General features: G+C 40.5%; 1 protein-coding gene across 1 annotated transcript in view; it reads right to left on the bottom strand.

The window, feature by feature from the left end:
- YTHDC2 (YTH N6-methyladenosine RNA binding protein C2) overlaps nt 1–7,064 on the bottom strand; it is an 82,722-nt gene extending 75,658 nt beyond the window's left edge. The window contains exon 1 of the mRNA XM_079915318.1: nt 7,033–7,064. The gene's annotated coding sequence lies outside the window, so the exon portion shown is untranslated. The remainder of the gene's footprint in view (nt 1–7,032) is intronic.
- Nucleotides 7,065–13,548: the final 6,484 nt, after the last annotated feature.

The following is a 13,548-nucleotide window of genomic DNA, read 5'->3' as shown; positions in this document are numbered from 1 at the left end:
CATGTGAGGCAGTGTGCATATTTAAAAACCATAAAAATAAACCCTTTCTATGATAGTTTCTATTAACTATTTTGTATTCTTCCTCTTTTTCTTATCCACTATCATGTCATCATAGACTATCCCAATTGTTACCTGAAACATCGAACACTATATATTCAGCACTCAGGGAAAAATTTAAATACACATGGTGTTTTAGATCCCAGAGTGTAAATTTTAAATGAATATTTTTACAGGATGTGCCTCAAACATATCTGGGACACCCTTAAACCTCTCCGAAATACTAAAGCTCAGCGCCAAAATGAGAACACAATAGACCAGCAAATGCACTGTGTAACTAAAACAGCACCTGCTATCTCATGCTGAGGATAACCAAGGAGAGGAGGAAGGTCACCTCTTCCAGGTGAAGTCTTGCTAGGTTTTTTTTTTTTAAGTAGATGTAATTTTAAAGAGATGCACAGTAAAAAAAAAAAAAGAGAAGAGGTATGGAAAAGCTCACAGTTAAGAACTTTCTAAGCAAAGGGGTGGTGTCGAAGACAAAGTACCATGTCACAACCCTGAAGACTACCCACTGGGAACAAGGCGAGGCAGGTTGAAGGAAGCAAGGAAGAAAGCAGTGACCTGAGGGGAGACGTGTAAGTCTAGTCTATGGTCTGGCAGAAGAGGAAATTGACTTTACAGGGAAGCAGAACCACTATGTGGCTTGAAGACAGGAGTGATAAAAATATGCCCACTGGCATACATCCCTGTAGAACTGTAAGGAAATGAAGCTGTTAGGAGGCCAGTCAAGAGTAGGCTGTAAAAATCAAGGATTTAGCTGTGATTGTAAGAAGAATCAGATAAGAATCTATGAGAGGAGATGCAGTAGGGTGAGGAGAATGAATGTCCCTAAGTTTCTCTCTCAGGAGAATGTTCGAAAGAACTCAGATATGAAGAGGGAGAACCTGTCTATTTGTGGAGCCCTCTCCTGGAAACCACTTTCTGGGACATTCTGAAGAGAAGAAAACATCAAAGAAACTACTGGCAGAAAAAAAATTTATCACTAAATATTTACTGTTTCCATTTTATTAAAGAATCTAGTTTTTAAAGCTTAGGCCAAATTTACCTTTACATGTAGTTGAAGAAGAATTAGACACATTTTTCTCTACCTTAACAGTATATTTACACTCCACAAAATAATGACTTTATTTTCCCCATGGCACACTTAGTACTTTGTAAATATAATACTTTGTCTCTCACTGATATTTTTCTTTAAAATCTTCACCAGCAAAATCCCGGTAATCACTGAATCTGGGTAATGAGTATAAGAGTTCTCTTTGTACCATTCTCTTTACTTTGGAACATGTTTGAAAATGCTGCTAATTTTTAAAAAAGTCTTTCCAGCTCCAACAGGTGTCAAGTTAATAAACCTACATCACATGTAGGACAGGTTAAGAGAGTAAAAATTGCTTTAAGAAATGCAACCACTTTGTTTGAATAGATCATCTGAAAGTAGTCAACTTCGTCCAAAAGTAGTCAACTTCAGCAACAGCTCCAGAAGAAAGACCAACCTGGTAACCTCTGGTTGAGGAATAATGTTTAAGAATAATGCTTTCAAATGTTTTGAGGATTTTTCTGTCATGCTTACTTTGGCAAACTGGCTCATGGCTAACACTGGAAGGGAAGGGGGCTACATGAGTAAAAGGAGATTGTATTAGTCAGCTCAGGCTGCTGAGACAAAATACCACAGGCTGAGGCTCAAACTAGAAATTAATTTTCTCATAGTGCTGGAGGCTGGAAAACCTAGAATCAACATCCAGCAGGATCCCGTTCTGGTGAGAGCTCTTTTCCTAGCTTGCAGACAGCCACCTTCTCACCACATGCTTACATGGCATTTCCTTGTTATGTGTGTGTGGAGAGAGAGCAAATTCTTTCAAGTCTCCTCTTATGCAGGCACTAATTCCATCGTGAGGGCCCCACCCTACATAGCCTCATTGAACCCTAATTACCTCGCAAATGCTCCATCCTCAGATACCACAGCATTAGGGATTAGAGCTTCAACATGTGAATTTGAGGGGATGCAAACATTCAGTCCATAACAGAGATGGAAGGAATTTCAGAGTCATGGCCTAAAATTCATGTTGACTCCAACTGATTCAACCCTCCCCAAACTATTGTCTATCCTTAATCTCTCTATATTACCTTTCCCATAACAACTAATCCATCACTCAGGGTAGTGGAGCCCAAGAAGTGCACTAGATTCACATTGGTGTTTGGACTCTTCTTCAGCCCCTTCCTCTCCTCCTGCCCACAAGATCTACCTAATGGACTACTTCCATAAAGTTTTAAATCAGTGCTAAGGACTGAATATTCTTCCAGGGACATTTCCATTTTAATAAGGGAGTCTTAAATAGAAATCTCCAAAGTGCAAAGACATAAATCTCTTTTGTGTAATTCAGGAAATGCTATAGCTAGTGAAGAGTTTGCAAATTTGGGATTCCATCTTATTATGCCCTAAATAATCACATAGAAGTAATTATTACTCTCCTTGTGAGACTGACTCTTATCTGAAATTAATACAGTATTGTAAATCAACTATACTTCAATTCAAAAAAAAAAGAATTAGGGTAATGCATGAGCAGAGAACAATTCTGTCTCATTGATAATTTGCCAATATAATGGGTATGGGTGAGTGAAACTTTAACTATGGCAAATGAATCATGGAATTTTAGAAATAAAAGGGACCTTTAGAATTCAACCGAATCATTTTACGTATGAGGAAAGGAAACTATAGCTTAGCTGGATGGATTGTCCAATATGTATGGTTACTTGAAGACTCAAGACTAGAATGCCTTTCTACTACACCATTTCACATCAGTGCTCCAGTTCTACCTCATATCATTAGACATCAAGATCAGCCTCTGGCAGCACAGAGGACCTGTTAATGAGGAGGTAGCTGAGGGGGAGCATTTCCTCACCAGCAAGGTTTTATATTCCTAGCCCTGAGCAAGCAATTCTGCAGGTTTCATGCTGTGTTGGGCCTCAAAGATTAGTTTGTGACTTCCTGTTAGAGCAAACCACATGTGTTGAATTGCCAGCTGTTGCCACCCACCTTCTCTAGTCATAATTCACAACATCGGGTACTTTCTAGGTAGTCATAGGTCTTATTGCCTCCTTAATTATCAATGCACAACTGAAATAATAAGCACAAGTCTCTTCTTACCTACATAGACTTCTGGACAGGTATAACATTAAAGAGATTTGTGGAGCCCATGGAGAAATGCTGGATTTACCAAATATTTCAGACACAAATCTACTGTCTCTCTTAGATCTCTTCTCATTACCCAATGTGACTATGGTTGATATGCCTCTCCTAGAGAGCTTGATCTCTCTTCACTTCAGGACTTGGCTATTGGGAGCAGTTAAGAATGTAGAAAAAGTGTAACCCATTCATTGCTTCCATGTTCGTTTGAGGTTATGGAGAAAAAGGTAATATCAGCCCTTGGATGGATTAATTACAAGGAAGACTATTAAAGGCATTTGAGGTATTATGGAAACTTTCAAACACAAAGTAAACAGAATAGTATAATGAATCCCCAAATCAGCCATTCTTGACCCATTTGTTCCTCCATACATTTCCCGCTCTTATTCAATTTTATATCTATATATAACAACAGAAATTTATTTCTCACAGTTCTGGAGGCTGGAAGTTCAAGATCAAGGCACCATCATGGTCTCCTTCTCTGGTGAGGACCTCCTCCCCAGTTTTTATAGCTGGAGCAGTCTCACTGTATCCTCCCATTGTGGGAGGGGCCTGTTGTTTTTTAAAGTAAAATGTATACATACTGAAATGCACAATTAGCTATATAATTTGGAAATGGATACGCCCATATAACAGACGCCCCTATTATCTCCTTCTGGTCACATTTAAAATATGTAAATGTATAGATAAGGAAACAACTTACAGGTTTTTAGCTTTTCTCATTTTCAGATCATGAAGCATTGCTGTGGATGTTCCTCATTTTGGGAATTCTTCCCTTTAGCCTCCCCTCCTCCTATTTCAACATTGCAAGATCAACCCTTCCAACTCCATTTTTGTTTCAAACACTGTTTGCCTCTGCACGTTGGCTCCAGATTTCTGTCTAGCAGCCTAGGTTTGAGGACCTAAATGAGATTTTCTGTAATTCCTTCATTGGCGTCACCTATCTCAGATAAGACAGCTGCTCCAACCCGCTCCCAGAACCCAGCAACCTAGCTCACTCTTGACTGTTTTGCCCCAGAGGAGAGAGAAATGGAGCAGTCCGGCCTTCTAGACCCATCTGGAAACCACCTGGAACTGAGAAGGGGCATAGGAGGAACAGAAATAAAAAGCATTCTTCCTTGATTAACCCAAGTGTGATGAACAGAAGGTGAATGAAATGGACAGGATTAAGAGAAATGTCTCAAGCCTTTCCTCATCAAAAGAAAGGAAAGAAAAGTAAGGCTTCCTGGCTCAGAGTGTCAGGGTAATTGTTCTTGCTACAAGTATCTTCTCCCTAAGGTTATGTATTTTGGCCAGATATACAACCAGATACACACTCTTTTTACATTGTATCCCCAAAAAAGCAATATATGCACAAAAGAAAAGGTTTTCTGAAACAATATATAAGACTACTAGGCTAAATACATTCAGATGTTTTCTATTTCTTTAGCTCATTTAAAAAAAAATAAACGCTGATCAGCATCCACTAAAATGATTTGGCATTTTATGGGTTGCAATCTAAAGTTTGAAAACCATCGCCCTAGGGGCTTTTCCTACGATGTTGGGTTGGGATGCTTCTCTCTGGGGCTCTTGGTCTCACTGTTTCCTTCACGGGGGGCCAGTTTGAGCCCTCACAAAGTATGGTGGCTCAGCTTAAATCCAGGATACCTAGGCTCCTTACAAGAGATGATATTTAGCTAGGAATTATTTAAAACTAACCAACATTGAGTAACTGCCAGATAGAAGGCTCCCCTTCACAGCCTGCCAGACTCGCCATAGCTGGGGTGGAGGTGGCTGGAGAGCCAGTCATCATCTGAGGTCAGGAGAGAGTGATGACAATGCACAGCCATCAACACACTCAGCCATGCTCCAAGATTCCATGTTGTGTTTGTCATACCCTTTAGCTGCAAGAAGAAATGCAAGCCTCTTACATACAAGAGGTGCTTTGTGTGCAAAGAAAATACCAGACTGCTTCTCCAGAGATTTGAATCTAAATACTGTATAGCTAATTTCCTGTACCTAAACACAGACAAAAAAAAATAGAAAACATTTTAAAGGAGAAGGTCTGATGGTAGCTATCCAACAATAAAGGTCCTGGTAATACTATGATGAATAGCCTGATCCAGTTTTCTAATAAAAAATAATCATAGTTAAGTTTCACTGGGCTCTTCCTAGTGATCCATATGACATGCTTTACATGAATTACGTCCTGGAATTTCACAATATCCCTAGGAAATAAATAACACTACGACCCCCATTTTACAGATGAGGAAACCGAAAGGCAAAACAGTTAAGTAATTTGTCCAAGATCACCCAGGAAGTAATCAGCACAGACAGGACTTGAACTCAGGCTATCTGATTCTGTGTGGACACAGAGATGTGCCACCTAATCCCCCTTCAAGAGAAGACTTGTTGTCCAGCTGCTGGGAGTGTCTTCAGTGGCAGCCTGCAGCTGTCAAACTGTTCAGGGGTTGACTCAGCCTCAAAGAAACTCCTTGACCAGAGTCACAACTTTCTCAGAGCAGCCGAAACCCAGTGACTGATTGAGGTGGAGATATGAAGGCCCAGCCATGACAGACCAACGTAGGACAACTCTAAAAGATCACTTTAACTCCAGAGCTTCCTATCAGATTGACATTAGGCCCACACCAAGCTATACTTCTCCTTTTACCTAATCTTGCTTCCTTTCTCTTTTTCCCACAGTCCTTTCAAGGACAGTCCTTAATAGATATCTTGCACACCATATTCTACCTCCAGGTATCTTCCCTGAGAACCAAAACTGTAGCAAGGAAAAAAATCTTCCCAATGGGCAGAGCTTCAAGTGGTCATCTACTATGTATAGAGAGAAATGGCCCAAGTTAGAATATATACAACTCATAGGTAGCGGCAAATGGTTTAGCCAGCTGGTCAGGAGCATGAAAGCAGGAAAATTGGAAAAACAGGGAGACAAGAAGGACTAGATAGAGACATATGAAAGGACACATGGGAGTGGGCAAAAGATGTGAAAACCTTTCTATCATATTTTATAGTCCACCAAAGAGGATCAACCACAGAAGAGGCACTAAGCAACAAAGTAGACAAAATAACTCAGCCAGATGACACCAGCCAGGCCCTGTCATCAGCCACCCCAGTGCCAGCACAATGGGCATATGAATGAAGCAGCCATGGAGACAGAAATGGAGGGTATGCCTGGGCCCAGCAATATAGGCACCCACTTAACAAAGGCTGATGTTGCTGCTACTGCTGCCAGATGTCTAGCCTGGCATTAACAGAGACTAATACTAGAGTTCCAATATGGCACCATTCCTTGAGGAGATGAACTGACCATCAGTTCACCTGTTGGTCAAGTTGACTACATTGGGCCACTATTAGTTTGAAAAGGCCTGAGATTCATGCTTACACTAGACACATATTCTTGGTATGGGTACGCCTTTCCTACCTGCAGGGCTTCAGCCAGCATTACTATCCAAGGGCTTACAGGTGTTTGCTCTACGGGCATGAGATCCCACATAACACTATGTCAAATCACTTAACTCACATTACTTGAAGCACAGGAAGGGGATCATGATCTTGGGATCCACTGGTCATATCACATACTGCACCACCAAGAAGCTTCTGGAAAGAGAAGTAGAACAGCTTCCTGGAAGTACAGCTAAAACACCCGCTTGAGGGTGATACTTTATGAGGATGGTGAACCCCCCTCCAGGACACAGGATATACCTTGAATCAAAGGCTTCATATAGTGCTGCATCCCCATTAGGAAGACTACATGGGTCTAGAAGCCAAGGGGTGGAAGCAGAAGTGACCACACTTACCTTGACTCCCCATGACCCCTTTGTGAAATGTGTGCCTCCTGTCCACAAAGCTCTTGCCTTTGCAGGGTTAGAAATCTTGGTCTTCAGTGGAAGAACTCTTCTACCAAGGGATACAGATATCAGCAGGCAAGAAGAAAAGTCAACATCTTTGCTGAGGTCATTGACCCCAGTCATTAAGAAGAGGCAGGGCTATAGTTATACAATAGGGGCAAAGAGGAATATGTTGTGTGATTCATTTGGGCACCACTTTCATACTCCCTTATTCAGTTATAATTAAATGAACAAGTGCACAATCAGAGATGAGGATCTGGGTTGTGCCATGAGGTAACCCACTGAGGCCAGCTCTCTGAGGGTAAGGGGAATCTAGACTTGCTAGTGGGGGAGGGGGACAATGAGTACCACTTGGGACCCCAAGACCTGCAGCAGTGGTCAGAATTGTACTTTTTCCCATCACTTCCTCTAAGACTCTCCCAGATTAAGAGACACACCAGAATCCAAGAGGAGCTGTTCCCCAAATAGCTATGAAGAAGTGGATCCAGATGGCTCAAAGAGTTAACTGTGATGAACATGGAGACGCACCACGCAGTTCTTCCTTCAAGAAAGGAGGTTACTGTCCCAGCTTCTAAGAGCTCTGTCAGTAGACAACATTCAGCTGTCAGCCCATCAGGAACCAACTCTGCCGCAGAGACCTCACCAAGGTCACAACCTTCCTGGGGTTTAGATCCAGTGGGATGTGGCTCTCCATCCAATAACTAATTGAGGCAGAGGTAGAAAGGTGCAGCCATTTCATTTTAGTATAGGACAATCTGATGGACCATGTGGTAAGCAGAATGATGCCCCTCAAGATATCTACATCCTAATCCCTAGAACCTATGAATATGTTATGTGCATGGCAAGGGGGCTCATAGAAGGTGGGAAGTGAGGGGCAGAGGGAGGCAAGGACTCTGGGGTTTCTGGCTTGGAAGACTGAGTGGATGATGGACATAATAAGAGGAAGCAGCTGTGGAGAAAGCAAATAAGTTTAGTTTGATGTGTGCAATATTCAAGTAAAGATGTGAACCTACCCAGTGGGAACCTAGATATATAGATCTAGAACTCAACTGAAAGTTATGAGCTGCTGATATATATTTGGGGATTATTAATATATGAAGATACCCAGGGATAATGGGTAAACGCATCAGAAAAAGTAGAAAAGAGGATCCTGGGAAGTGCCAACATTAAAGAGAAAGGCAAAGCAAGAAGGAGAGCTGGAAACCAGGAGAGAAATGTTCTCAAGCTGTGGGATGAAATGATTTTAAGAAAGAAGGTGTGGCTGTCCATGTTGAAAGGAATGGTTCTCATTTTGGTGAGAAATTTAAACAGCTGTGGAAAATTACCACAGATCATAGAGTAGAATACTGTGGAAGCCCATCTGTTTGATGTTTTATTCAACTCAGTACACATGTATTAGACCACTCCCCTATGCCTAACGGTGTCTTGGAGAAAAGTATGATCTAGATAAAGTTTGTGCTCAAGAAGCTTAAGGTCTAAGAGCAGACCCTGAAGTCAAATATAAAAATGACTGCGTGTAAGAAAAACCAGATCTATTGGACTGAATTCTTCAATTTTCATTTGAGTATTTATTTTTTAGATAAAGGCTTTGCCTCTGTTATGTCAAAAATATGACCAACGAATGGAAAGATTAATTTAAAAATTAGACTCTGCAATATCAATTTTCCTTAAAAAAGCAGTTAGTTTGGAGCCATATAGATACAGTCATGATATATTCCTATTTGGGATTATACCACAGTTTGATTGGTCATTTCATTATATAGTAGCAGATCTTGCCAACATTTAAATGCTTCCAAATTACGTTTATTAAAAAGTCATATGTCAGGGCTTCCCTGGTGGTGCAGTGGTTGAGAATCTGCCTGCCAAAGCAGGGGACACGGGTTTGAGCCCTGGTCTGGGAAGATCCCACATGCCACGGAGCAACTAGGCCCGTGAGCCACAACTACTGAGCCTGCGCGTCTGGAGCTTGTGCTCCGGAACAAAAGAGGCCGCGACAGTGAGAGGCCCGCGCACCGCGATGAAGAGTGGCGCCCGCTTGCCGCAACTAGAGAAAAGCCCTCGCACAGAAACGAAGACCCAACACAGCCAAAAGTAAATAAATAAATAAATTTTTTTTTAAAAAGTCATATGTCGTTATTACAATTTTGTTAAGGGACTTTGAAAAAATTTTATAAATCAAACAGTCTGTTTCTGTAGGGCCTATTTCTCCAGTACTTAGATTTATCACATTCCTACATTTTACACTGAAGAGCATTCAAACAGAAATCAAAGAGCCCCATTATTGACTCAATTACCTCTGAAGAAACTGCTGAGAACATTTATCAATATTATGTAAAGGGGAAGGAATGTGGAATCAGGAATTGGGAAACTGGGTTTTCAGTCTCAACTCAATCACTTACTATTTGGGTAACTTTGGGCAAGACACCCAACTGCACTGAATCCGAGAGTTTTTAATCTATAAAATGGTAGTCACAGAATTGCATTGAGGCTATAACAAGGTGTAAAATTCATTATATTAAATAAATGTGTAGAACTGCTCTGCAAACTATAAATTCCTATACAAATATTTATCATATTATCATTACCATTTCCTTGAGAGAAAGGTTAATGTGAAAAAAAATGTTCAAATATGAACCCCCATTTGAGGCTTATAGATGCATACTACATAAGTTTAAATGGTGTATAGAATCATTGCCAAGTTGTAGAGAGAATCACCAAATAACCAATCCCTTTTGGTAGTAAGTGGAATAGAAATAGCCACTTGGGGCATTTTGCTGATCTTAATGACCAGATATCACTCTTTGGCACTTGACATTCATGACAGATATAAGAAATTAATTGATACCTAAATAAATCAATTACGTAACTGAGATCTTAGGATTTTTAAAATCATCCCATATGTAGAATTACATGAATATATGTGATCTATATATGAATGTTTATCCTAGCTTGGAAATAGATGATAGATATAAGATAGATATTATATTCATATAACATAACTCCCTCGATTTTCATCAACATTTTTACCAAATCTTTTAAGAGATTGAAGGAAAAAATAAAGATGTGAACAAGAGAATAGCATTTTGAATAATTTTGAATATGAGGCAACGTTTTTACCACAGAATCTTTGAATCTTAGAGTTGGAAGGAATCCTAGATTTTGTATATACACACCATCCACTAAATTCCTTATCAGTGGTTTTCTGGCCTCTGCTTGCACAGAGAATAAAAAAGTAAATATTCTACAAGGTATCTCATTCTTTTTTTTTTTAACAGTTTTTCTCTTCCATTTTTAAACAAAATTAAGAAAATTCTTCTTTATATTGAACTGAGATATCATCTTAATACTTTTAAAGCTTTCTGACGACATTTTATGGGGCAAGAAAATCATTCATTCGTTCATTCATTGAACATTAACTGCCCGTTACCAGCTGGCATTCATACAAGTAGACCCACTCACAAGCCAAGGTGCAGTCAAGTTGGAGATAGATGTAACTCAATTGTAATTGATTTTGTCCAACACCAAACCCCAGCCTCATCGGAAAATCTCTTTCCCTACAACAAATCTAATTGCCTCTCCTAAAATACTTCCCTCAGTTGATTTTGCAATTTAGTCATTATCACATTTTCCTGTTACTTCCCCAAACCAAATATTGAGGTAAAATAGGGATATCCAGAGTGTAGCAGGCAAACAAAACAATTTCTATCCTTTTCCCTTCTAGATTTTCTCTAGCGCTTTGTAAAATAAAGAGTAAAATGGATAAACCTGTGATCATTTTACCTGCCCCTCAGGACACAGTGCTCTGAAACTTCAGCAAGCATATCTTCTGTTTGTTCTCAGGCCATGTTATCAGAAGGCTATCTGGCCAATCGGAAGTTCACACAACCAGTCAGGAAAAATTCTACACTTTTAGGGGCCAAGGGAGGAGAACTTCTCAAGAGCAGAGGGAAGAGGAAGGAGGCAGGACTCACAGCAGACGTCAGTTCTGCACAAACTAGCTGTGGGATTCTTCCTGCCTCAATCTCCTCATCTGTAAGGGTGGTAATAAGGAATCTTTAAAGCGCCTTACAGTTTAAAAAATCTACAATTTCAATTTTTATTTGAATAAAATCAAATAAATTTGGAAAAAATGCGTTTTCAACATTCCGACGTATGGCAAGCTTATTGAGGACTTTTCAGCTTGTTAATATCTTAGAACAGATTTCTTGACACACATTCAAACTAGATATTATTGGAGGAGGTCGTCGAGTGGATGTGACTGCCTGGTGACCTGTAAGCTGAACCCAGGCAATCGGAGGCTCCCCACGCTCTTCCCTTCCTTGGAATATACATTCCGCCCACCGTTCCCACAGCTGGAGCCATTTTCAGGGATGCAGCCTTGAGACAGTAGTGTGTTGTTGAGACCATGTGGATGGTATACGTGACTGAACCCAGTTAAGACCCCATATAAGCTCATATTCTGGCTATCAGGTTCAGAGATCTACTGGTCTTGCAGCCACCCAAGACAAGCCTCCTACGTAAGTTTTCTTGCTTATGAAAACTGCCGCCTGCCAATCTGGAGTGGTCTTCCTCTTTCTTCAGTTTCTCCTTGTCCTCCATGCACGGGGGCCAGTTTACAAACCAACAGATATATAACATTGTTCTTAATAAGATTTCATGCATGTGATTTTTATCATGCATATGATCCATTATTACAACATACAAGAACACATTTACAAATTTATTTCTCAACTGATTTAGTTGGAATTGTGATTGTTTTATTTATTAGCAGATCTATGCCATCTTATTACCCTGAGGTTTTCAGTGACTTTTAGCTTGTAAGAAAAGCTAGAGAAAATAAGGGAAGATGAGACAAACATTTGTGAATATACATGATAGTTGAATTAAAACTTTCCATCATATTATATAGCATCCTAAAAAAACAGATAGGAAAATACATGAATCATTCCCTTCAATCATTCCCTTGTTTGTTTGTTTTTGCGGTACGCGGGCCTCTCACTGTTGTGGCCTCTCACTGTTGTAACCTCTCCTGTTGCGGAGTACAGGCTCCAGACGCGCAGGCTCCGCGGCATGTGGGATCTTCCCGGACCGGGGCACGAACCTGCGTCCCCTGCATCGGCAGGCGGACTCTCAACCACTGCGCCACCAGGGAATCCCTCCCTTCAGTTTTGAATGGAACATTTAACAATCATGAAATAGAATATCAATGAGTAAAAAAATATTTCCCTTAAGAATATCCATATTTAAATGCATAGATTTTCATGTAACCAATAAATAACTCACTGATAGGAAAGACTGAATTGTTCCTGGTTTTTTAAAATTTATTTTATTTATTTATTTTTGGTTGTGTTGTATCTTAGTTGCTGCACACGGGCTTTCTCTAGTTGCAGTGAGTGGGGCTACTCTTCGTTGTGGTGCACAGGCTTCTCATTGCAGTGGCTCCTCTTGTTGCAGAGCATGGGCTCTAGGCGCACGGGCTTCAGTAGTTGTGGCACACGGGCTCACTAGTTGTGGCTCACGGGCTTAGTTACTCCACGGCATGTGGGATCTTCCCAGACCAGGGCTCGAATCCGTGTCCTCCAGATTCTTAACAACTGCGCCACCAGGGAAGCCCCTGAATTGTTCCTGTTATCATCATTTTGATGAATGATTATATAGTTCTCTGCAGTTTTCAGGTCTTACTCTTGTGTTACAGTTTGTTAGTTGTAACAGATTTTCCCTCTGTAACTGGGAGCTTTCACCAGCCGACCAAGAACCAGCTTTCTGAACTTCTTTTCCTTCTGACACAGCGCTGGGACCTGAAATCCTGTAGTTACACCCATTTGCTTACTGGTCAGGAGAACATATGGTCACAAACCGATTAAAACGAGATTTTCTACAGAATGGGGCTGATTTTCCAAAGTGCAGTGATGCAATTCCCCTCTGCTCCCTATCTGCACCATACCCTCTCTGGACTGGATTTGTGAGAAGAAAATTATTCCATAACGGTACAGCACATCTTTCATTTGAAGAGACTTGAGCAGTTAAGGAAACAGCACCAAAGCAGGTAGGTGTAGATTTTCCTTCCTGTCCCAGGCTTGCCACTGACCTTGGGAAAGTCTCATCTCATCTTAGTTTCCACAGTCGGAGCTGAATAGTTAATGAAGCTCCTCATAGCTCTTTCATCCTGTGACTGACTGTTTATCCCATTTATTCAACTTCTGGTGATTTTCCCTAAAAACTAACTCTATTTTAAAATTTAATTTAATTTCCCCAAATGATCATGCAGTAAATTTGACTTTTTTTGCTTTGGAGTAGAATTCTATGAGATTTAACACATGGATAGATTCTTGTACCACCACAATCAGGAAACTGTACTGTCCCATCACCCAGAAAACTCCCTTTATAGTCACACCCTCACCCCCTAGCCCCTGACAACCGCTAATCTGGTTTCTATCTTTGTCTTTTTGAGAATGTCAAATAAGT

The sequence above is a fragment of the Stenella coeruleoalba genome (genome assembly GCF_951394435.1).
Source record: "Stenella coeruleoalba genome assembly, chromosome: 3".
NCBI lineage: Eukaryota > Metazoa > Chordata > Mammalia > Artiodactyla > Delphinidae > Stenella > Stenella coeruleoalba.
Note: the sequence above shows the minus strand (reverse complement) of the source record. Positions and strands in the feature narration are given on the sequence as shown.